The sequence below is a fragment of the Rhea americana genome, unplaced genomic scaffold (genome assembly GCF_003343005.1).
Source record: "Rhea americana isolate MKP2758 unplaced genomic scaffold, rheAme1 scaffold_162, whole genome shotgun sequence".
Lineage (NCBI taxonomy): Eukaryota > Metazoa > Chordata > Aves > Rheiformes > Rheidae > Rhea > Rhea americana.
The window spans coordinates 1269492-1292646 of NW_028185728.1; the positions used below are offsets into that span (position 1 = coordinate 1269492).

The following is a 23155-nucleotide window of genomic DNA, read 5'->3' on the forward strand; positions in this document are numbered from 1 at the left end:
CGGGGTCCCGCTCGCCCGCCGCCCCCCAGCCCGCCAGCCCCCCAGGGAATGTGTTATTGTCACCTACTTTTAAAGGCTGAGCTGAGGCACCGGCTCTGGATAAATGCCACCAAAACCACCTCTCCCTCTTTTTCTCTCTTTCCCTTTTTCTCCCTCCTTCTCTCTTTTTCTTCTTTTTCTTCCTTGCCTTCTCCCCTCTCTAGCCTTCTCTCTCTCCCTTTCTCTCTTCTCGCTCTCTCTCTCTCTCATTTGCATTGCTATGGTATAAAATCTAAACTATATAAACAAACAAACTGGCAGTAACAAGGACAYGGAAGTCCCCTATCATCCAAACAAAATATTATTGTTTACCCTGAAGTGACCTGTTGAAGCAAGTTGTTTTGTGGGAGCTCTTTCAGCACAGGCAGCTTAGCTTTGGGACGCGGCGATGACGCGGCCTGGGGCTGGTGCCTTCTGCCGCTCTTGGTGCTGGCCGGGAYGCGGGACCGCAGCGAGCCCTGCAGCGGCCCTCCCGCGGCCCCCTCCCGGGTCCCGGGACTCCCTTCGAGCTGAGATGGGGCTCTGCCGGCCGGGGCTGCGCAGCGCAGTCCGTAACRGCCGGGAGGGGACGGAGGCTCGAGGGATGCTGAGGCCTTGGGGTATCTAGGCGGTGGAGCAGGGCAGCAGGAGATGGAGGGGTCAGGCGATGCAGCAGCAGGGTGAAAAATAACTCAGCGCCCCTGGGGAGCGTCGTGTGTGGACGTCGCAGACTCAGCAGTGCTCCAAGCCGAGCTCTGCTCCTGCTAAACAAGCGCCGGTGGTGTCGGGGAGCCTCGGCCGCCCTGCTCGGTGCGTGCTGAGAGCTCAGCGCGGGTCTCTTGCTGTGCCGGGACAGCAGTCTGAGGCCTGGGGCCTGCAGGTGGGACAGCCTGGGGCAGCAGAGACCTCACTTGCAGTGCGTGGAAGTGGCCGCTAGGTCTCAGCCTTCCTCCGTCCCAGATCCCACAGCCGCCGAGCTGGGGACCAGGCTGCCGCCGTCCCCCAGGGCCAGGCAGAGCTGGGCAGAGCACAGGGCACCAGCGCCAGAGCCCTGGCAGAGGCCGTGCTCAGGCGTGGGGGTGAAGAGCTGTCCGGGAGGACCCTCCCGCAACCCCCACTGAGCCACCCTGGAGTGGGCACCAAGAAGGACACGGCAAGTCTGTGGGACACCGTTTCTGGTCCACCTCTGGGGTTGGAGGGCAGAACCCCTTGAGCCCCAGCCAGGAGTGCTGGCTCACTTGCACCTGCAAGCACTATGTAATTTGGGGACTGTTTCCTGTGCCCTGTGTGATAGGGGCCCGTCCCTTCCCAGCTAGGCTGGGCTCACCCTGCCGTGCCACCATGCTGACACCTCCTTCCTCGTCCTGCAGCCCGGACCTAGGACCCTGATGCCCGTGTGTGTGGCCTTGCTCCTCAGTGTGTGCCCCCAGCCTCCTGTGTCACAGGTGCCATTCTCCATCCTGGCCCAGGTAGCTACCTGCTTTTCTGGCCAAACCAGGCTGCTGAGCTCTCACATCCTGTAAATACGCGCGTCTGTGTGGGTGTGATGTTGCAAGGCTCAAGCCACCTTTCACCAGCAGGTTGTGACTGCAGCTTGTTTGGTCCTTCCCAGCCCTCTGTGTCTGCAGACCCAGAGTCTGTGTTTGGTGGGGAGAGAAGCAGACACCAGGAGTATTCTTGCATGGTATCTCGATGTGGATTTAGTCGCTGCTAATATTTAGACAATTTACAAACAGCAAGTGGGTCACCAGGAGTAGCACCAGTCGCACGCTCAGTGCAAGTGTGCTGCCTCTGCTCAGGGCTCGTCCCTGCCACGCCATGCTCCCTGCGATTGGCTCAGATATTGCTGTAGCCCATGCAGGGCTGGGGAATTTGGGCAACCTGCAGAGGCTACAGGCTGCAGCTGTCTTCTCTGCACAAGACCTCTGAAGTGACTCCCAGCAGTCATGCAGCATGCCCACCCATTCWGCTGCAGCTGTGAACTGGGGGGACAGGCAGCTGACGGCCTCATGGCATGAGGTGCCCCTTCCCAAAGGCAGCAACTGCAAAAGGAGCAGCCCCGCTCAGGTCAGAATCGGTCTCCTTCCTAGCCCACAGTGAGGTGCTTGTTGCAGAGGAACTGCTTACTTTGGCCACTAGTAAGGCCATGATCTAGGACCTGAGAGGCCTCAGACTGGGGTAGAGCAGCCCTGAACACTGCCCTGTTTGTACTTCAGGAAAGAGCGTTCATGGCTGTCCTGTCGTGGTTGTTGTGCTAGGAGCAGATGAAAGAGCTGATGGTTGTTTTTTTCTTTCCGCACCTCATGCAGTTCATTCCTTTTGGGTACCAGCCACAGTCGGCCTGCTCCTACCGTGGAGGACTCTCCAGTCAGAGGAGGATGTCAGGGAGTCCGCTGTACCCTCACCTTTCCTCCGGAGAAATGCAGAGCAGCAGGTAACCCATCCGCTGCAAATGTACCTTCTGCAGGGGAGCCTTGGTGCGGGTCACCTCATGACTGCATCTAAAAGTGTCACCTTCTGGCACTAGGCCTAGCCATGTGTTTTTGCCCTTGTTCTGCAAAGCAGGCAGGAAAGGAGCGTCAAGGCCAGTTCTGTGTTCACCCTAGCAAACCTGTCGAGACTTCCCCTCTGCCCGTGGACGTGCGGTGGTGTGCTGTTGACCCCGTCAGTCGCACGCTTCCTGCTGCGCTGCGTTCCCAGCTTCCTCGGCTGGGGACGCAGTACTGTGCCACGCTGCAGAGAGGCAGCCACCTGCAGAGTGACATGGGGCCATCGCTGCCCGACTCAGACAAGACAGTTATGATTCCTGCTCACCCCGGTACTGCCCCTTCTCCTGTCACAGGCAGGAGCTGTTACTTACCCAGTGCTCCTGCAGAATAAAGCTAAACTAAGTTTTAACTATGCTGGTTAAAAGCACCCAGTCCTCTTGCTTTGTGCATGACCACGCGTGTCTGCAGGCACACAGGCTTGTGTCCCCAGAGAAGGGAAGTGCTGCCAGCTCCTACAGTCACTGGCATCACCTTGAAGCCCAGCTCCCAGAGCCCAGGCATTACAGAGCTGGAATTTGATTTTGAAAGAAATATCTTTTTCTCAAAGTTGCAGAGAAAAGCTATGGTGCATAAGAGAAAAGCTCGGAGCCTGGAAGGAGGGGCAGCTCATCCCTCCTCCTTGCAAAACAAACTGCTTTGCTTTTAATCTCAACTGGCGCATACTTGCACTGTTTGGGTGGAGAGGGCATTACCAAAATCTTACAGGTTCCCTACAACAGGCAGACTTTAACTTCCCTGTAAAAACCAGTGCATTCACCAGCACTGTTTTTGGTGTAGGGACACATACAGGGACATTCAGTAAAGAGGAAAGCCCTCCTCCCCGTGAGATAGAAATCTGTTTTGTTAAAGCAAGTTATACTGTGATTCAGTCCTGCTTCAGTTGACACCAGGTTTTATGGTCAAGCAAATGGCACCGGAGTTAGTCTCTCTGTCCCAGGGTCAGCACAGCTCACCTTCAGCTGCATACATCTCCCTTGCATGTCTGGGACAAGCTCTGGCCCGGGATACAAACATAAATAACAGCGTTGCTCCAGACCTGCTCCCCTGCTCTTAATGCACCAAGCAGTCCCAAACTTTGTAACTCTGGTTGTTTCTCCTGGCGCTCAGCTATTTTACCTTTTTAATTGAGCTTTCTGGCCATTGGTTCTCCAGAGCAGATCCACACCTCGGAGGATAGTTCTGGCCAGCCCTGTGCATGCATGTGAAATAACACTGCAATGACCCGCGGGAGCCCTTGCAGCCCCCGGGCACAAGGAAGGGCAGTGCTCTGCTCTTGCCATCCTCTCCAAGCCTGCAAGTCTTCCCTCTGTCAGAGGCCCAGGCCAGGCCCCAGCCCTATGTAGCTGGAGGAGGGTCATATGGCCCCCTATATGCCAGCTCCCGGTCAGGCCCCCAAGCCCAGCCCAGCCCCACCATCCTGATACTGCTTTCTGCTTGCCTTTYAGGCTTTTGTCTCTCCACTCCAACATCCCTGGAGCCCCTGCTGTTGTCCACAACGTGTATGTTATATCAGGTTTAGTTTGATTTATTTCTGGGCTCTTATATCTAAGCAGGATGCTTTGGGGACTGGGAATAATGGGCTGGGGCTGGGACACTTCATGTAGTCAAGATGTGGTCAAGTCTGTCTGGAAAGTTCATCCAGTAGAGGGGGTAGAAGAGAGGTAAGAGGTGCTTCTCACACTCTTTGAAATTCTCTGTTATTGAATATTAAAGTCTCACTCAGATGTAAGGAGATGTGAGAGACAGCTGCTGTTTTACAACATGCAACATCCTCAGGCAACACTGGGCAATGCCAGACGTGGTGACCACAGAGCAAAGCTCATCTAGGAAGTGGTTGTGCAGCATATATTGATCCCCTGCCTGCGTGTACAGCCCCAGCACGGCTGCATGAGGGGATCATCCAGCCCAAGCAGGTCCTGGCTTTGCACGCTTGAGGCAGCATCAGCTCAGTGCTGAGACTTGCTGGGCTCGACACCTGCTCCATGCTTTGAAAAGCCAAACAGAGAGACTCTGGAGCAGAGCAGCTGCCTCTGCAGCTGGGAGATGCTAGTCCAGCTGCTGTCTGAGGGCTGACTGTGATTCATGTCCCTCTCTGGGACTGCATCCACGTAGCACAGGACTGTGTGTGCTCTCTGTTGTGGTGCACACTACTGCCCAAAGTCTAAAGGGCAGCTCAGCCTTTCCCAGGTGGCCCAGACTTTGCCTGCAGGGGACTGATTCACCTGTCTGCCTGACAGCCCTGTTCCTATCAGGACCAGCCRGGTCACTGTCTGTCCCCGCTGCTCAGAGGAAAGCACGTGCTGTGGAGTCATCCCTGAACCCTCGTGGTGCCGTGTGGGCTGCGGAGCTCTATTGGCAGAAATGGCAGAGCAGGTGGGAGATTCCTGTCATGCCCCACACAGGATCCCCAAGTAGTAGACTAAGGTTAAGGGTGCACCCCCCCCTTGTGAATATCGTAACTCCTGCTCTCAATTCCATGCAACAAGATCTCTCCCACCAATTGCAGATAATCGGATGGCAGTAAGGGAGTTTGGACAGCAGACTGGATCAGCCCTCGATGATACAGGAAAATACCTGGCTGTATGGTAGTCTTCTGCTGAGGACTGGGGACTTTCCGTAAGTCTTCTGCTCCCATAGGCAGTAGCTGCAACTCCTCTGCATGATGAGGCTGTTGCAGGTAGGCAGGCAGAAAGCAAGTTTGGGGGCATTGGCCTGGGTAGTATCCAAAGGGCCTGAATCAATGGATACCTAAAGGGCAGAAGTCAGGACCACCTGTGTGTGTTTGAGCCCCCTTCCAGCACAAAGRGGCAAAGGCACACAAAGTGATATGCAGACTTGGTGGGGGTAGCCTTTTTGTCCTAGCTCAGAAAGAGGGGGAGCAAAGGTCTGCATGTCCTGGGCCCTTTTCTCCCCCATGTCCACCYTCTTGCCCTGCTCTGCTGCATGTGACAGCAGATAATTTATGCTTCCCTTTCCCAGAGCAGTTTTTGCATCAGATGGCTAGTGCATCCCAGCAGCGCTAGCTRTTCCCACACCTTGAACCTGCTGAGCGTCCTCCACCTTGCTCTACAGCCTGGAGAATGCTGGGAACCAGTAGGCAATGCTGCAGGGGAAGTGCACCAGGACACACCATTGGCAGGGCCACATGCTGTACCCCACCTGGGCACTTGGGCTGCAGGTACCTTCCACASCACTCTCTCCTGTGTGGTTCACGTTTCCATATTACAGGACTGAGTGGGCTGAGCTGCTGTCTGACTCTAACCCCAAACCCGAGCTTCTCTACAGTGTCTGGATTCCCCCTTACAGTCCTATGGGACCTGTGGCTCCCTCTTTTTGCCCTCTTGCTGCCTTCATGCCCAGGCTAGGGGCYCTCTCCTTTTTCTTCTAGCCTGAGAAGATGGTTATTAACACCACGTGGAGCAATCATGGTGTTGCCTAAACCCCCACCTCAGGGTGAAGAACCCAGGGCCAGACCACTTCCCGCTCAGCCTACCAGCTTGTGGTTCAACTCCCTTTTGAGGTAATCAGCTGTCTCAGGAACTCACTGCAGTGTTGCACAAGAGACCTGGGGCTGAGCTGTTTGCCCTTCAGGAGCCAGGAACCCCAGCAGGGAAGTGTTGCTCCCCGTTTGCTTGCACCTCTGGAGAGGCTGCAGGAAATCTGGAGTTCCCCCTCCTAACCATGGACATGCTGGTGATTTGGGGCGTATCACTGTCCCAGGCCTCATTTTCCCCTTCCAGAAAAGAAGGGTCCCTATTCCCACCTTCCCGTGAAGCTGCGGGGATCTGCAGGTGCAGAGCTCTGTATGGGGCAGCACTGGTGTCCAGGCAGAGTTGCTGAGGCATTACTACGTGTGGGCTTTCCCATGCTGAGGTGCCAGGGTCTCTCCCATTTACTGGAGCTTCCTGGGAAGAAAGGAGTGAATCTCAGGAGAAAACCCAGCAAGCAATCATACAGCCACAGACCACAGCAGCTGTGCTGCATGACTGGGAATTTGTTGACAGAAGAGGGTATTTTCTCAACAGAGCAACCCAGGGTAGTTTTTCTTCCCTAGGCTAGGATTGCTACGGGGAGCAAGCTGGAGTCTTTGCTGAAGGGTGTCCTGTCCTAGGTGACTGCTCAAACCATCAGGCTTTGGCTGGGACCCATTCAGGATATCCTGTTTGAACAGTTCCACTTGGCACCCACATTCAACTGTTGCCCGGGCCAGTCTTTGCATAAGGGGATGGCCAGGATAGCAGTGTTGGGGCTTGAAGGAGAGACTTGGCCACAAATAGTCAGCCCTGTCCTGCGTGAACACGTTGCCTCTGCCGAATGACTGTGGGCATCTCTGTTTTTCCTTTCATACATCTGTTTATAAAATGGGGGTTTTGAGGCTGACCTGCCTCACAGAGTGCTTTGGGAYCCACTGCTGAAATGCAGATCCTGGGAGCTAGATATGTTCCTGCATACCCTGTATGCTTCGATGACTCCTGTTTGCTTGGTAGACCCRTCTTTTGAAAAAGACCCCACCGTGGATCTATTTAATTTTTGTGGGTCTCTGACTTTTTAATATGCTGCTAAAACTGTTTGGAAGTAACATTGGAAGAGGTGACAGCCTGAGATTTAAATAGCTGTGACTGATCTAGGCCTCAGTTGGAGAAATTTGAATTTCAAAGTATTCAGGGCACTGCACCCCCCCTTCTGCCAACACACGCAAACCACAGTCTCATGGGTCGCTTCGAAATATATCTGCTTGTTCCCAGACTGCGATGATTGGGTGTGAACTGACATTTGTGCCACAAACAACCAGGCTTCAGAGTAACTAAACAATCCTCCCTGCTTAGGGTATTTGCACTGCCAGTTCTCAGCAGGTCATATGGACCGGTCCCACGGTGCAAGGTGCTGCACAAGGGAAAGGGACAGTGGCTACCCTGAAGAATAATGATGCAGAATTTGTAAAGTGATAACAGTTCATATCTGTTTCGACCCAAAACACTACTGTGAAACCTCCTCAGTGGCTCTCAGCAGAAAGGCACTGCCCTCAGTGCTGGTGTGCACCGTTGTAACGACAGCAGGAAACTGCGTGAGCCTGGGAAACCATCAGGCCCTGTGTGCACACCATACTGGTTTCTTGTTTGAGCAAGAGTGGTTGTGTAACGTAACATTTCTGGATCGCACAGACCGCCCAGAAGAAACTGGGGACTTGCTGGGCCCTCAGTTGGGGGGATCASCAAAGCATTAGGGCCTGGAGATATGTAACGTTGCTCTGATGCATCTCTGCATCCAAGCCGTGTTGGCCTGCAGGGGACCAGGCTGCCCAGAGCGGGAGGGGGTGCACATCCCTGGTGCACGCCAGGCTGGGGGTTCCAGCCTGTGAGCGACTTGCCCGCAGCATGCCTTTGAGGGGGGATTACAACCTCCCCTGCTCGAAGGTAGCTTGAATCATGGAGGCAGCAGGGAGGAGAACCTCYCAGGGAAGGCCCTGGGCTGGAGCACCGTGATGGAGGGAAGGCTGAAAGCCTGTGGCTTTGCCGTCTGYTCCCTCCTGCGCATACTCACATCGTTTTTAGCACCTTCCCAGCACCCGCACTGTGCCCCAGTTAATGGACCCAAGCAGTCCCTAGTGTGAGGGACAYTCAGGGCTGTGGGCTCGGCCCTGAAAGCACTAAGGAACTAAATGCGGTCTGTGCTGTGCACGTTCCCAGTGGTGTCCCTCTACAGCACTAGTCACCTCCATCACCAGGGTGCCACATCGCCAAGTCTGTCTTATCAGGGACACTGAGTGTCACCTTCGGTGCTGCACGAGGGTGTCTGAGCCGCAGTGGCCATAGCAGCACTGCCCTGCCTCACCGGCCGCTGCTACCCCCAGGAGCCAGACCCCCTCCCTCAGACTAGGCAAAAATGCAAGYCTGAAATGCCGAGATGAGCTTTGCAGGTTGCCCCACGGCGCAGGCTCGTTCGTTCTCACCATTGGTTTGCAAGGAGAGGTGCAAGTGCTTGTGCAGATGAGGGTTGCTCCAGCTTTTCTGGGTTGCCACTGAGGTCTGTCTCGAAGCTGAATCTGCGACGGGCAGGTTTTGCTGGCTGTGGGGGTCTGGGGCAGTGGGAGCGACAGGGCTGCCTGTGAGTGCAGCTATTCACAYTTGGGCTTCGTTTCTGTGACAACTGATCCCTGAGCTTTTCCCTTTGACCCTGCAGCTGAAAGCTCCCTTTGCAGGAATGTTTTCAGGGAGGGGGGAGGTTGGCACAGCTCCAGCTGCCAAATTTTTCCGTTACCAGAGAGTGTCTCCTGCCTTAAATGGCCCCATAACATTTGCTGCTTCTGCTCTCCTGCAATCACCTATTTAAGGATTTTCTGGATCCAGTTCCCAGCCGGGCTGGCAGAGAGTCAGGTGATACCAGCCCAGCACTCTTAAACCTGTTTAGGCTCTGAGCAGCCCTACAACAGCCATCAGAGCAAACCAGGCCGAGAACTGAGCAGCTCATAGCTGAGCYGAGCCCAGTGGGAGGACTCTGGAGCACATGGGGTTGATTGCYGCAGGGGTCTCCCCACAGCAGTGTGCCTGGGTGAGCAGGGGGTAGGTTCATGGCAGCGCTGCGGGCAGCTTGCTTGAGCAGCCCTGCCTGCCCTTTAACACCATCATGTGAGCTCCTGATTTCCTCTACATTTGTCCTCCTGTGTTTGCTTTTCCTAAAAAGATCAGGCAGACCCAGTTAGCACTGGTCCAACTCTCTGATCAGCTCCCTTGCTTGTGTTGGCGGGCCGAGTTTCCTGGATCCAGTTCTACATCCTGGTCCCAGCAGCAGAAGGGCCACTGCCAGTATGTGAAGCCTGTGGTTGCATCTCCTGTGCAGAGGCGCCCTCACCATGGCAAGCCCATGCCAGGGAGAGATGCATGCTCCTGGACTCACTCATGGATAGGTATTGTGTAGGTTAGCTGGCCTCACTGGCCAGATCCAGCTGAAGTTACCCATGCCCTCCTGCCCCTCCACAGTATTTTCTATCAATCATCTAGGAAACCTTCCTGTATGCTTGGGCGAAGGATGTTTTGACCCAGTATCAGATCAGTGATGGCCCTACTGGCCCTAGATGCATGCTGTAGTGCTGGTTTGCATTGGGAGGTGCACCCATGGCAGGGAGTGTGCAGTGATGCCTATGGGTCTCCACTCCGAGGCCCGAACATGAGAGTGCTGGGTGGCAAGGACGTCACCTGCTTCAGTGTCTAAGCTTGCTGTCCTCAGTGAGTTGTCTCCAGAAGATGAGAGTGCCTACAAGGAGGGTGTTGCCGACTGCCATAACTCAAGAGGGAGCTAYGCCAGTTTTTGACTCTCTCTGCATACAGTGTCACCTGACTTACCATATGGAGAGGAGCCTGCCCAAGGTTGCAAGCCAAGACCTTGCTGTAGTCCCGTTGGAGGCATTCTGACTGCTGGTGAGTCTATGTTTTCCATCAGGGCAGTGTCCTAGAGGCACTTCATGCATAGGGAATAGGGTGGGCAAAACAAGGGGACTTGTAGGAGGAGAACAAGAGTGGCTGGGGAAGAAGAATGCAAAGTAACCAGGGCAAGGGGAGTGCTTGGTACCCACCAGGAACCAAGACTAAGAAAAAGAGTCACGGAGGTCATGGGAGAAACCCAGCGAYGTTGCTTAGGGCTGGTGCTGAGAGGCACTGGAAGGAGCAGCTGGAGATTTGGGACTTGCCGAGCCTGTTGAAGGGCAGGGGGGGGTAGGGTGGAAAAGCAGGACTGCTGTGGAGAGGGCTTGAGGAGCTGGGGCAGGACATGACATGGAAAGGCAGATGCTTACAGAGAGATGATTCTGGAAATTGCTGCTTCCGTGGCTCGGCTGGGAAACTGAGCGCCCTCAGTCCTGACATTCCCTGGAGGTCAGCTCGCATCTGTGAAGCCCTGTGGCAAAATGCCCTTCCCACCGACCGTCCTAGTCTCCAGGGAGAGGAACAACCTGCCCCTGCTGGGGTGCCCTGCCAGGTTGAGGGCAGTGGGTCAGCAGCATCCCTTTTCATAGGGGAGCTCTCTGAAGATCAAGCTGTCACCCGGGGAAGGTGCTCTTGTTTTAATTGCTTAGAAAAGGAAACGGCAGCCAAAAGCGTGGTGTCAAAGACACATTCTGCCAGCCACAGGCCAAACTCTCCAAGGTAGGAAGAGTCCAAATTTCAGCTGTGCAGATAACCTTAGCTCAGGTGTACGTGGCATGTCCTTAACGTGCAGTCGCAGGGAGGAAACCAGGCCTAGGGAGTAAAAAGCTAAAAACTGCCCAAGCAGGACCCAAGCATTTGTTGCTACTGAAGTTGGAAGGTGAAAAATGTCTGAGACTCGGGACCGAGGATGGTCTTATGTTTCATAGGGCTGCTGGTGCCCTGCAACCCAGAGCGTGTCCTGGGCAGCGCCTGTGTCCATGCCGGCCTGGCCAGGGATGTCACTGACGCAGGGCAGATTTGTTTGGTGAAGAAGGAGTCTCCACTCAGCTCTCGCATGACTGCCAGCTGCAGTRGCACACATTTGCCTCTCTCAGCAGATCAGGACTGGGTCTCTCCTGAGCACAGCTTTTGTCAAGCTGTTACTGATCATACGTCCCTCTGTCTAGCCCTGAATTTGAGACAYGGGGATCAGATATGAAGTGCTGACCAAGCTCTGCTGCAGTCAGTGAAAATGCATAAAGAGCTGAAGACTGCAAAACATTGAAAAAGTCAAGTCCTTGGAGGTCAAAAGCAGGCACATGCCATGTAGGAGTGCCTGTAAATGAGGGGTGGTGGTTGTGGCCCACTCCTCTGCACAGAGGCGTTGCTGGAGGCATGCTCCCGCTCTCAAGCACCAACTCATCACCCCAAGCCTTGTCCAACATCCACTGCCCTCCTTAAAGAGGGATTCAGAGCAAAAGCCATGAAGGGACACGGTGTTTCCTAACTAGGTTTTTACCGTTTGCCTAGGGGATATTTTTGTTCTTTATCTGTGTAAACTCAGAAGTAGACAGGGGGACCTTTGAGGAAGTGAAGAATGCAAACGCTATGGCTTTTATAGGCAGTGTGAATGGGGCTGTTTCAGAAATGTGAGTTTAAAGTGATTGTCCCAGGAGAGACAGAAGAAAGCCACTTTCCATAGYGGTGTGTGTGTGTGCGTGTGCCTCGTGTGTGCTCTGCAAAGCTGGCTGCTAAGTGCTGAGCTTGTCACTACAGCATCGTCACGCAGATTTCCCCTGGCTCCCTGGAGGTTTCCGTTGACTCTGCAAATCCCTCATGCTATAGGGATATTAAACTCTGCAGGGAGTCCAGTGAACTGCGTGTCAGATGGCGGAGAAGGGGGAAAGCGGCTCACTTAGCTGACCGAGAGCACTCATTTCTGTAACACATGCTCACATTTCTTATTTCTCCATTGCTATTCCCTGTAACTGCGGTGGGGTGAAAAGAGGCATGTCAGGGTGAGCCGGATCTGTAACGGTTCTCCTTGATTGCATCAACATGGATTTTTGTTCCAGACCTCTTAGATCTACAGGCTTCAGCCTGCATCTGGGGACCCCCAGGGATTGTGGACTGTTGTGGATGTCCAGAAGGTAAAAGTGGGGACAGGACTCTCACAAGCTTCAATTCTCTCCAGAGAGATCAGGAAAAAATTTGGACTGCTCAAGCTGAAAGAGGTTGTAAATCACTGCTTTAGCCTGGTGCACTGTGAGAGGGTCCTCCTCCCCTCCCACCTTCCCATTTTACCAGAGAAGAAGCATGTGTTAAAACACAACATGGTCTCCTAGCCTGGAAACACACCRGCTTGAGAGGATATATTAACCCCAGGAGTCCTTCCTTCCCTCTTTCCCCTTCCCACCATCATCTACCTCCAAACAGGAGCCCATATACCTGGAAAGAGTGGTGCGATGCCAGAGTCAAGGTGTGTTTTTTGCTGCTGGGAAACACCAGCCTAGACAGTACTTTTCCCTGTGTGTCCTACACCTGGAGCTGCGCGGGTCCCCTTGGTGCGGGGCAGAGCTGGGGCCCCGCTGGACATGCCCATTCCCTCAGGAGCACGTGTCCCCCCAAGGAGCGTGGCTCCCTCGGGATCAGCCACGGGGCACTCGGTCATCTGACTCCSTATTTTTACATATCTTCTGGAGAGGGGAGGGGATGGAGCCAGGTGGGAATTTAGTTAATTTTAGTGCTTGTACAAACAGGAAAGGAAGCAGCTGGTCCCAAGGCGCTGTCCCGTGTGTGACCTCCTGTGCTTGCCACAGTCCTGGGCTGGGTGACGCTGAGCTCTGCCATGTCCCTACATCATGCCCACAGTGCTCTCTGCCACCTGTCCCCGGGGGCTCCACGAGACCTTCGGAAATACGGTAGCCAGCCAACCGATGGGCCAGCAACTCCTCAGCTCCAGACGCTCGGCACCTAGCGTATCTCCAGTGGGACCCACCTGGGAGGTGTCTGCAACATCTGCTCCCCTCCATCCTGTCTGGGCACAGTGCAGCACACGGCAGTTCTCCCATGGGCACCGCACCCTCGGTGCTGCTCAGAGCCAGGGCCGAGGTAGCATCAGACAGCAGCTCCTCATGCCTTGAGACCTCCTCAAAATGCAACAGCTGGTTTCAGCTGGCCATAGCAAGAGGCTCTTAAAGGTCAACTCTTGCAGCTCCCTTCTCCAGCCAAAACAGATGCAGGCTAAAACTCAGTATGACGCACGGACACACAGCTCCATGCTCATGGCCCCTGACGGCGTTTGCCAGTGCCTGGGGTGCCTGCGCCGCTGAGCAGGTCTCCCTGTGCAYGTTTGCCCTGGGCTGTTCGACCTGCTGTGACCGTCCCTTGGACAACGCGGGTGAGTTTGCAGCACTTGCCATCTCCCCCCTCTCATCACTCAGGGTGAGGCTCCCACTCCCGGGCGGGCGGCACTACCTCCTGATGCTGCTCCTCTTGACGCGGCAGCTGCCAGCAGCCCCAGGGCCACCAAGCCTCGCTGCAGYGAGTGGGGCCAACTCCGCCGTTGGTGTCCACCCTCACCGGCCGGGCTCCGGGGGGCTCCAACAGCCGCCTGAGCCCTGGGGCATTCGGKGTTTAATTTTACTGTTGACAGAGTGGCAGCAGATGTCAAGTCGTGCCAGATCATGTGCCTGCAACTTTGCCCAGCTTTGCCCACAATTTGCATAGTGCTGTAGGAAGAAAATCACCGGCGCGTCGTCTGGGGTGCTTTCCTTGGTGGGTTATGGGCAGCTTCAGCCCACGCTGCCCTCCTAGAAATAAAGCCAAAAAAAGGTTTACACCTGTGGTCTAAGGCCAGCGTGCCCTTTTCTGCCTGCATGCCCCCGTGCTTCATGCCCTTGACACACAAGGCACACAGCTCCTGCTGTGGGTGTGCGCCAGACGCTCCCAGGAGACACGGTGCACCACCGAGTCAYGCGCTTTGACATGGCTCCCCGGGGCTGCCACCTCCATCCTTAACTTTTACTGCTTCTCAGTTTCTGTAGTGAGATTTGCTTGCTTTTTTCCGCAGGATGTCTCAGCTTATGGGCTGCTGGGAAGCACTGACAGAGTTAGCATGTGTCTGCCACAGATGCAGCGTAGATTCACAGCCTGACACGGGCTGGGAGGCACCTCTGGAAGTCCTTGGCCAACTCAAAATTGCCTGCTGACAGAGCCCAGCTGCAGTGAGCTCATGCCTGCAATGAGCTGGCACAGAGCGGCCTCTGCTCCAGGGTCATCTCAGCTGACGCAGGCCAGGGCAGTGCCGTGTGGKGCAGGGCAGCTGGGAGACGGCCACCTGGAGCTGCTGCAGGCAACGGCAGCAGTGCAAGTGCTGTCATGCTTGCCACTTGACTTGGTGTTTACACAGTGTCCTGGACTGCAGGAGTGTGCTGGGGGGGCATCCTTCGGTGGGAGCATGGGTCAGAGGCTGTCCAAGCGGGCACTGAGATTTCTCCCCTGGGTGGGATCTGACCGGTTTGGTTATTCCCCTTCACTCATCTAGGTGGTGGCACTCTCCCCTTCTGCTGCCCAGGGCTGCCCTCCCGTGTAGCACCTGAAACTCGCTGCCCAAGAGGTGAATGGATACAGCCAGGTTTATCTGGTCTCTCCTGGAAGGCAAGTGCTGTTGGTGGTAGGAGACCCCAAAGCCCCTGGCTCAGCTAGCGCAGACCCAAGTGAGCCCCGTTTCACCCACAGCTGAACCCTCTCATTAGAAACAAGCAGCCCAGCTCCCTCCCAGCTGCTTTCCCTCGCTGGAGTCTGACACGCCGCTCGCCACAGCGCCGGGGTCAGCTGCCACCGCCACAGTCCTCCAGACTCGGTGACCTGCCAACGTGAGTGCCAAAGTCCCTGCGCACCTGACCGCGCGGGCAGGGCTGGGCCGCCCCRGCGAGCACGCTGCTCCCCGGCAGCGGTTAACAGAGCTGGGGACTAACAGCGGTGCCTCAGCTGGGCTCACCCCTCGCGGGCCGTTGCTTTACCTGCTCGTTTGCCTTCTGACTTGTGCTGATAGGCAAGAGGCTTTAGAAAGCTGCTTGCTTCTTTAGTTACCATCCCCTGGGGCTAAATTCATCGTCAGCCCAGGAGCTGCATCAGGCCAGGTCCTCCTGCCTTGCCCTCATCCCTCTAGAGAAGGTCAAATTTAAGAGTGTCACTGTTTTCATGAGTTTGTGGGAAGCAAGGCGGTTGGAGAGGCTATGTCAAAGTGCCATTTTCTCTTACAGGCTTAAAAAAAAGAGTTTAAAGTAGCAGAAGGAATCTTCAGTAACATGCAATAATCCATTTAGATCTTAACAAGTGCTTTGCTGTCCTCCCTCCCTGCTCTCTGCTGTACTTGTGTCCCACTGCCCCAAGCCCTCTCAAAAACATAGGAAATAATAGTAAAAACCCAAATAAGCTGTTAATGTTATATTGGGGCTTGGCTGCATAACTGGATATGCCAGGTTTGCCAAGCCTGTGCGGGGCGCAGCCTTCCTGCGGCTGCGGGACACGGCCACGGGTGCGAATCGGGGAGCTGCCTGCGGCGGTGGGTGCTGAGACCCCTGTGCGGCACCAAGGGCCCCCAGCAACACATGCTGCTGGCTCCTGTGATGACTTCAGGCTCTGGGAGAAACTCCTGCCTTCCCAGGGATTTCCCCAGGGAGCTGCCAGGCTGCCGCAGCCTGGAGTCATCAGCACAAACCCTGTGTCCAGCACGGGGCTGGGCAGGGGCAGCAAGTCCACATACAGGTGGGATCATGCTTGGTGTCTCGGGAACATTTCACAAGCAGAAGGCAGGGCAGGATCTAGCTAAGATGATGCTGAAAGATTGCTCAAGGCGTCATCCCTGCTGACTGGTCTAAAAGAAGCTGGTAAATACCATCTCCGGCAGAGAAACCACCTCTTTCTAAGCACCACATGTATGAATCAATGGTTGCTGTTGCGGAGGCTCCCTGGTGCTGGGATGAGGTTAGGAAATGGTGTGGCTTTCCACAGCGCTTCACCTGGGGACTCTCTTGGGAGAGATTGCTTCATTTTCTATGTCTAGTCAGAGTTAAAATTCAGATGAAACAACATGAAATGATGAAAACAAATTCGAATTTGTTCATAATTTATTTCACTGTGTGACAGAAAGTCAACTTGCTGCTCAGCTTCCTAGACCCTCAGTGCTGCAAAAAGATTCACAGACAGGGTTTTGAATCAGGGCTCAGGCAGGCCCAAGCAGGGAGTTTGCRTTTGGCCATGCTCCTGGAGGCAGACCTGTTGAAGAGGGGGAAATCACATCCAGCCGGAGCAAATATTTCTCCTTTTACTCCTATGCTCCCTGAGAGGCTCTCGGAGCAACACCTGGAGCACCTGAGCCTGCTGCACCTCTGCCTGGACGCCCTAGATATGCATCTGTCGGTGTTCCTGGGAGCCTCTGCCACCCTCTACCTGTGCCAAATTTCAAGGCTCTTTCAGCACGGGAGATCAAGGCAGTCTCTCTCTGGCGTCAGGTCAGGTAGCCCCAGCCAAATGTCGCTGTTTGCARTAATCAGCCACCTGCCAAGCGGGAGGGCTGCTGCTCCGTCACTGTTTGGCGTTTCGCCGCATCAAGACCTTCGATGCCAGCTGAACTTAAGGCACAACGTGAGGCGCTGGGGTGGCTCTGGCCCGAGCCCGTGGCTGGGGCATGGTGCAGCTAAAGCACCAGGCTGTGAGTGCCRGGCTGGTCCTGGAGGGGCTGGAGCGCAGGGAGGTCGCAGCCTTGCTGGGAGCCCTGCAAGGAGGGGGAGCAACAGGAGCAGCCTGTCTGTCATCTGCTTCCCCAGCGCTGGGAGCAAGGGAACGGCGCTTTGCCTGCTGTTTCAGCTGCATGGGAGAAAGGGCTCCATGAACACCCTTTAGGATCAAAAAGACCGCTTCAAGAAATGACTGGCCTTGAGCTGCTGATGGAAACAGCTGGCAGGACCAGGAGTGCTGAGCCATGACCTGCAGATCCAGGACAGGGACACCAAAGAGACCACAGCAGTGCAAGGACTTGTAGAAAAACTGGTTGCAAAAGTTCTAGTTATAACTTTGGAAAGCAATGGACCAGTTAGGCAGGGTCCCCAAGARAAGGGCATGAACATGCTCGTCGGACAGGAGGGCTGGAAAAATGTCAAAAGCGATTTACAGCAATGTTCCMCCGCTGTAGCTCGGTGCAGTCTCATGTTAAGTAAACATAAGGARACTCTATGCAGAGCAAGCATTTCGGTGACCTGGACCGTATATTTGCAGTTTAACGAGCCAGTCACTGTGACTGTTATTTCCAATCCAAAACTCTGACATCCCAATGACACTACTTGGCATGCTACACRTTTTCAGTAATTGCCCAAGACGGATGTACGAGAGGAAATCAGCACGTGCGCACGAGGAATTTCAGGGACACACGCCTGCAGCTGCACAGAAACACAGGCATCTCTCCAAGGGACAGCAAGGGGCAGCCCGCGTTTGGCAGGGATGCGACAYGAGCAGGATCAGTGGTACAGACTCAACCGATAGCCTTCCTGGTGCTTAATCACACGGGGGAAATCTTTCAGTAACCCTTAGGAAAAGATCTGTATTTCAGAAAGAGCTTGTTTAAGCAATGAAAGAGCAATTATCAAATACGCTATAAGCGGAATTTCACAAGTAAAACAATTCCAACCCCATTTTTCACACAGTTCATTCCCCCTCAGTGTGAACCACAGAAGAGTTTTCAATTATCTGGCAATCTCCAGATATTTTAAAAGTTTTACTGTATTTTGCTGGATTCTCTCCTGCAATTGTTAATRGTTCATCTAAAGATAGAGGAAGTTATCCAGCACAAACTTGCAATTCATAGTTTTTCCTGTACTCAATAAGAAATGGTCAGGAAATTGAACAGGAAATTGTATCTGGAAGGAAAACTCAATCAAAAGTTGCAGTGTCAGAACCTGCTTAGGAAAGATTTACATCATTTTAAGCAAAAAGGCCCAGGATCAATAGTGAGAAAAGGAATGAGTTTGTGTGAGTTAATCACTTATGAGGGGAAAAAAAAACACTTGGAAAAAAAGCCTTTGTAAATAGAAGATATTGATAGATCAGAGATAAAGCTTAACATTTTCAGCAAATACGTGAAAGTGCTGAAATGGAGAAGTCCCAACTGAGAATTTTATTTCAGCCCATATCCTCTTGGTTCTTGGCACTGCCACACACAGCGACTGAAAGGTGACAGCCCAGCGCTACCTTTCACATTTTGATCTTCTCACTATATGAGGAGCAGAAGCTAATATGCTCCTAGCAAGCTGCAGCTGCAGTAGTGTTTCCAGGTCATACTCCTCCAGTATAAGCTGTCAAGATGCTCCTTACTCTGAATGTCTGGTTTTCTGCAGAGCAGGCCAACAGAGAGCACGAAGGCATGACGAGTGCCAGCCAGCTGAATCCCAGCTAGAAATGAGATACATTTCTTTGTTAATCCTAGAAGATAATTCATTCCGTGACTTAGRCTGTGGTAGCATCTCCAGGTTTAACTCAGCTGTCTCTTTGGAAGAAGTTAGACCCTCGTCTTTGGCCTCAGTGCAGGAAGCACTGGGTGATACCCAATGGCCTGGAAAATACTTCCAATGTATTTGAGAGTTAAAATGTAAGGGACAAGGATTAGCCCATCATCGTGCCTGGTTTGCAGGTTCTCTAGTAARCCAGTGACACCTTTTCTTACCTCCCTCTCAGAAACACCACGCAGAGGGGTACCTACGGCATCTCCTGCTCTCCCTGCCTGGCACACTGAACACCACGCGCTTTCTCTTACTGCAGGTCACCAGACTGGCACTCACACTGCAGCCACCCGAACACGTTACGCTTTGCATGTTCACATTGTTCTGYGACTGCAAATTGGTACATTCTGAAGCCCGTGATCAGCCTGTCTGATGGTTCATGCACTACCAGTGAYTGCCGCTGAAAGTACAGTTCCAAGCCTGCTGCTAAGTGTCAGGTTCAGAAAGACGTGACCACCTATCTTCCTCACCTATCAAAGCGCCCTTCTGGGTTGACTTAACAAAACAAGTTTGACTCAGGTGATCTGCTATCTTCTCTCAAAACATGGAGCTTTTTTTCATCATGCAGTTGCTGATACAAATCTATCTTGCAACATTTTCTTAGCAAATTCTCCTGGTAAGGGAACAGTGGACCGGCTCTTCTGGAAAAAAACAAGCTATCCGAACACTGTGTCTGTAGGCAAGGTGCGTTCCCCCCCCCGAGAATATCTATGCACAATTGTGTAACGTAGCGGTCAAAGTTCAGCCTTGAGGCAGGACTTACCCTCCCCGAGGACTGCACTGACTTCATCTCTGACTGTGCCCAAGAGAAATTTGTTCTTGATCTCCAGCTGCTGATCAAACTATTCTATGGCTGACCAGGACTTTTGAGAAGGAGAAAATGCAGCTGCAGGCACTGATCTTCCTTCTACAGTGTGTAATACTTTTTAAGAATCCCATTCAGATATTTGCTTCCCAGGTAACCTCTGGTACATTGTACTGTGGGTTAATTATAGGCTCCAGTTGGGAGATTGGGTAATCTGTAATATTTTTACCATTGTACATCTCATCTTATCAGTGTTTGAGAAACAAGCCTAGCAAGTACTGAGCCTCTCTGATCTGCTACAGCTGATCAACCAAAACCTGTGTCTGTGTGAGGGCATGGCAGCTCTTGAGGCATATACTGGCCTGCTGTCTCAGGCAGGCACATGCGGAAGCACCTCGCTGATCCTCTGCCACATCAAGGTGGTGCTGAGATGGCATGTAGCTCTCAGGCTCCATGGGGCTTCGTTCGGCTTGCACATGGTGGGCACCAGTGTTGTTTCAGGGGCTCTCACCCAACACAAGGACTGGAAACCTCCCGACGGTCCCAGCAGTGAGGCTGAGCTGTACAGGCTTACACCTGACAGAGATGGACTCAGAGAGGCTGGGCAAGGAGTGAATTTGGCTGGGGGCACACAGAGGGCTTTTTCTGTAGGGTCCCACCTGGGGACTGCAGTGGTTTCCCTGGAATGATCTGTCTCATCTGTGCCAGCTCTTTAATTATGCATGGTGTGAGATGTGTATGATTAATCCCTGGATGACAACAGGACTACAGCATGTGGGAGCCGTGCTGTGCTAGAGCAGTCACATGGGCTGAGCAAATGTGGCTTCAAAGTCTTGTTTTTTTTCCCTGCTCAGAAAAAGGGTCTCTAGCGTGAAATCCCTGCTCCGTTTGCTAGCAGAGATCAGCGCCGGCTGCGGGTCCCTYGGCCCTGCTCTCCACCCTTTCACCCAGGCTCTTAGTGAGGAGCTTGGGGGAGTAGCTATCTGAGGAGCAAGACAGCGGCTCACAGTGGAGACGATCCCACCTGTACCTGTGGCATAGCCCTGAGCGAAGCATGCTCTGCCAGTGCCGCGGGAAGGGCTCTGGCTGGAAATACTTAGCAATGGGTTAATAAATATTTAACAGCTCTTCTAGCAGACAGCTAAGCAATTGTTTAAATTTCCACTGCCTGGTGGGTGGATTTCTCTRCTGCTCTGGTCCTGGCTATGCACAACACACACAGTTTGTGCCCGTAACAGCTTGTAACCTCAGCTAGGAAGGCTCTGCCGGCGGGGCCTGACTAGAGCGTGTGCCCCGGCTGTATCGGTTGTTAGCGTCAGTACAGCGAAGCCATCCAGCCACTGAAGTCYGCCTGCTGCCCTGAGGTGAAGGGAGCCCCTCTCCCTTCAGCATKGCATCGGTGGTGGGAGCTCAGTGAGGTGCTTCCTGTAAAACCTTCACTGGTGACAGGGACCTGAGCTCACGGGAAGATAAGCCCAAGGCAGACGAGCAGATCGTCTGTGCTGATGTGCATGCCACGGCTGGCACTTGTGTGAGCAGATGTGGACTGCTCCAGGGTGGCCCTTGGAGACATGATCCAGTCTCACAYGATGCATGCACGGCCACGGCAAGGACTGGGCCGGGATTCATGTCCAGGAGCCAGCATGTTGCGTCAAGACACAGCCAACCTTCCTCTGCGTGTTCAGCGAGGGTCTGAGCGTTGTGCTGTGCTCCAGAGCTGCCCACCTCCTCCCAGCCTTGCGCTTTTCAGCAATGAAACCAGTGAGTTGGGTTTCTGTGAGCATCAAGCCCTGGGAGCAGAGCAGCTCCCAAGAACCGCTCCACCTGTGGGACAGAGGTGGCCTGAGGTGGCTCTTCCTGCTAAGAGCCAGGTAAGGTTGAGGATGCCGTGTATGCATGCAAACACCTTGCCTGGCATTTCCCTGTGTGGACATGCAGCTCTGCCTCAAAAGGGAAGGTGCCGTAGCTGACGCCAGAGCTTTTCCTGCAGGAAGGAGAGCAGCCTTATGGGCCACGGGGAGGACAGGAGATGTCCGTGCCTCCTGTGGTATGGCAGGGAGCAAAGACAACTGCAGTCAAAGCTCATGTTGCACTGCATCTTTCAGTACCATCTTCACCCTGGTGACGATTTTGGGCACTCCCTGACATGGTTAAAATAGCTGCGGGTGTGACGTGTGCTTTTGCTCTCATTGCTCTCTGACAGCACTGAGGAAGTTTAGGGGAATTTCCTGCTGCTGAGGCTGCTCCCCTGGGGTGGATGGGGAAGCGCGCTGCCCAGCTTAGAGGCTTTCAGCACCTGGCTCTGCTCTGAGCATGGAAATGCTGCGGTGGGTCCCCCAGGGCCTGGCTGTGTCCTCTGGGCTGCATCTCCACTCGGGAGGTACCCAAGGAGGGCTAGACACCCACACAGTAACAGCTCTACACCRCTGCAGTGTTGCGTTTTAGCATTGGTCTCCTAAAAGGGCATAGAAACCCTCAAAATATGTCAGTGTGACAAAGGTGAAAGCTCACACCCAGCAGGTGTCTTGAAGCAGTTTCTCACTGACTTTTTCTGTGGCACACATAGGACTGCATTGTGCTGCTGTAACCTGTTGGGCTGGTCCTGCATCCTCCTGGGGCAACAGGACCTGACCGGGGAGTTGCTAGAGGTGCTTAGAGCCATGTGTCCCGGGCACCCAGGGCTACCATAGACCCACTGAGAGCTGCCTGCGGGCTTTGCAGAGGGCACTGGTGTGGGGACACAAACCAAACTTGCTCGCTGTTAGAGCCATTGTGGGGCACGTCCCAGCTGCCACCAAGCTTCATGCTTCTCAGCCAAAAGGTCCTGCAGCCAACGGGGACTGAAGAACTGCTTCAGCCAAACAAAGGAAGAACTTGGAGCTCTCTAGATATTTCCAGGGTGACATTTTAATTACTTCCTCTGTCCTCCTAAAAAGTGCTGTTGTTTGATTTAGCAACACGTCCTGAAGGTGATCATTGCTCTCTTGGCATTATGCTGCCACTGCCGGTGCCACTGCCCTTTGCAAATTTAGGTTGGGTGGTTCAGCTGCCATTCACTCCACAGTGAAGACATCACTGCTTTGTCATCTGTCCCTGAAGGAAGTTACTAGAGTACTGTTAGAAAAAGGCAGATATTAGCACAGCAACAAGCCATGCGCTTGTGGAGATGCTTTCAGACACTCGACACCCTCAGCTGGCCTGGCCATGTGYGACTTGGCAGGCTTGTGAGCGAGAGCAGGGATCCATGGCCCCAGGATGGAGGGAAGGTGGTTGATAAGCGGCTCTCCCCAGCGTGGGTGGCATGGCTCAGAGGTGGATTCAGGCACAGCTGTGCCCTCGGCTCCAGCACCRTGCCCTTTGGGGCAGCTGTGTACACACTGCGGAGCTGCTAGTAGAAATCTGTGTCCAAAAAGACTTTCTCAGGACCCTAAACATAACCAGTTTGGGGTTTGCCAATTTTTGACGGAAAAAAAGCAGCCTGTGTGTGATTGTCCTGGAAGCATATGTTTTTGTGAAACATTTTCTTAGGAAGAAAACAGACTCTCAGCGTGCTAAAGGAAATGTCTTTAGAAAATGTTTAATGGGAAGCAGATCCATAGGGCCTGGATACCTCTGTACAGGAACCTCGCAACAGAGGTTGAGAACACAGCTATTTCCTGGCCATTTTCATGCCAATCTGAACTTTGGGGTAAAGAGTCAATTTCTCTGAGCTAAAAGTTCATATTAAATCCCAAGGGATTCTTCCAAAACCTACTAGCAACCTTCAAAGAAAATTCTCCCTTTTCAACCCAAGCCACAGCCTTGTTCAGCAGCTCTAAGCCAGGC

At 53.7% G+C, this 23155-nt stretch overlaps 1 protein-coding gene across 1 annotated transcript in view; it reads right to left on the minus strand.

Annotated features, from left to right (window-relative positions):
• Positions 1 to 379, minus strand: part of PIGC (phosphatidylinositol glycan anchor biosynthesis class C) — a 3030-nt gene extending 2651 nt beyond the window's left edge. Inside the window, exon 1 of the mRNA XM_085300260.1 lies at positions 352 to 379. The gene's annotated coding sequence lies outside the window, so the exon portion shown is untranslated. The remainder of the gene's footprint in view (positions 1 to 351) is intronic.
• Positions 380 to 23155: the final 22776 nt, after the last annotated feature.